The sequence below is a fragment of the Manacus vitellinus genome, unplaced genomic scaffold, assembly GCF_001715985.3.
Source record: "Manacus vitellinus isolate BGI_N305 unplaced genomic scaffold, ASM171598v3 scaffold_25_pilon, whole genome shotgun sequence".
NCBI lineage: Eukaryota > Metazoa > Chordata > Aves > Passeriformes > Pipridae > Manacus > Manacus vitellinus.
Genome location: NW_021939882.1, coordinates 4,633,427 through 4,635,746, shown reverse-complemented (window position 1 = coordinate 4,635,746; position 2,320 = coordinate 4,633,427).

Genomic DNA, 2,320 nt, shown 5'->3' with positions numbered 1-2,320 from the left:
AAAACAACCAAACCCCAAAGGCCGATAGAAGCACATCAGTACTAAGCTGTCTGCAAATCACAGAGGGCAACTGAGGACACAGGGCTCTGCTTTTAGAAACGGGTGTGATGTTTAAAGATACCTCATTTGCCCTTGAAACTCCAGCCCCCTTAACTAGTGTGTGATGCATCCGAGATCCTCCGCACAAGATCCACAGTCCCCGTGAGTGACAGGAGTGCGGATATTCTTGCCTGCACAAATGCTCCTTGACAGAACCGAGGTGGGAATGAGTTGGAGCCCAGCTTGTTCTCAGAGCATTGTTTTCATTCTGGTGTATCTGGCACAGCCCGGGCTGATTTTGAGTCATTTTTTATCAGGGATATGGAGAGAGCTGTAGTAAAACCTTGGATCTAAGCTCCGTGAAACACCAGAGGAACTTGGAGATGATATTTGCTGTGCAGGGCATTGCTGGCTGCCGATCTTTCCTCTCCAGTCCTCCCAGTCTCTCAGCACGGAATCGTCTGGAGCTGACTGAGTCCACCACAGGAAGAAACACAAGCAGATCACAGATTTCCCTCACTGCCTCACAGCCAAAGGGACACAAGCCAGGACTTTTTTGCACTTGTGCAGACAAGAAGGGCTTTTACCACAGTGCCTTTGCTGAGCTAGAAAGCAGCATGGTGAGCACAAGAAAAGCCTCTACCGCCATGTGGATGCTGTTCTATGAGAGGACTCCTCCACCTTTATATGAACAGCTTCCTACTGATATATCCTAACTTAGACCTCTCAATCTCACTTCTCTCCAAAGCAGTGAACTATTAAAAAAAAAATCTGTGCACAGACAGGCCTTAAAATCAATATTTCTACTATTTGCATGGCTTCAGGTGCACCAGACAAGCTGGAAAGCAGTTTTTGACTGCCTCCGTTAAAAGCAGACACCCCGAGTAGGCTTTCCTTCTACATCCATGAGCCACATTGCTGGAGGAGCTTTCTCTCTCCTGCAGGACTGAATCATTTCCCAAACGTAGACTTGCACAGCAGAAGTCGCTGCTGTGACAGGGAGTGACGATGAGTCACCGGGAAATCACAGTTTGGTGTTCCTGCAAAAGGGAAAACTCACAGCGCGGAGCGAGGGGGCAACGGAGGAGATCTCGCTTCTGACAGTCAGCATGGAACAGCTCCTGCAGCACGAGCTGCTGGGTCAGAGGGACCTGGGGAAGGAGAGGAGATGGGTGTCATGGCCACGTGAGGGTGGGGGCTGCGGGGCCAGGAGATGTGGCTGTGACAGGTGGTTCTGATCACAGTGTCATCCTTGTCTGAGTGTCACAGCCTCCTCAAGCTCCTCCTGGATCCTCTCCTGGACTGATAAACCCCAGGTCGTGCAGCACCCAAGCCGGCACAGGCTGGAGGGCCGAGGGATGAACCAGCCATGGCAGGCGGAGCAGGGAAGGGTAATGAAGCAGATGTTGTGTGTGCACAGGAGCACGGATGGCTCAGCCCCACGACCTGCCAGGCTGAGGATACGGGCTGAGGAGTCAGGTTGTGGATTTCACAGAGTCACAGAACGGTTGGGGTTGAAAGGGGCCTCTGGAGGTCACCCCGTCCAACCCGCCTGCCCAGCCAGGGTCACCTGGAGCAGGTGGCACAGGAACATGTCCAGGTGGGTGTTGAATGTCTCTGGAGAGGGAGAGTCCATGACCTCCCTGAGCAGCTGTTCCAGTGCTCTGCCACCCTCATGGAAAGAATCTCAGAATCACTGAGGTTGGAAAAGACCTCTGAGATCACCACCGATCACCACTTTGTCGACCAGACCGTGGCACCATGTCCAGCCTTTCCCTAAACACCTCCATGGAAAGAAACTATTCTGTATTTATTTACACACAATCATTTATTTATATACATTTATTTATTTAGACACATTTATTTATACACAAGCCAGCCCATTAACGCACACAGAGGTTGGGGTCCAGGGCTCAAGAAGAACAGCCCCATAGGAGAGGTGGACAGTATGTCACAGTGGTGGCTGACCCAGGGCCACCCGCACTCCCTGCCCAGGATCCCCAAGCGCTGAGGGACCTGTGCCTGGGTGAGCAGCGCTGACTCCTCAGACACCTCACCCCCCCGGCCCCCTGCCCCATCCCACCGCCTGCTCCTTTAAGGCCGAGTGAGGGCACGTCTGCTCCTCTCCTCCCTCTTCCGCCCGGACCCTGGGTGTGGGGCTGTGCGCACGCGCGCACCCGCCGAGCGCCCAATCGCCGCGCCCGGTTGGTGAGGGGGTCACGGAGCGAGGGCTGTGATTGGCGCAGCGCAGGGAGGGGGGCGTGGTTTGCGAGGCCCCGCC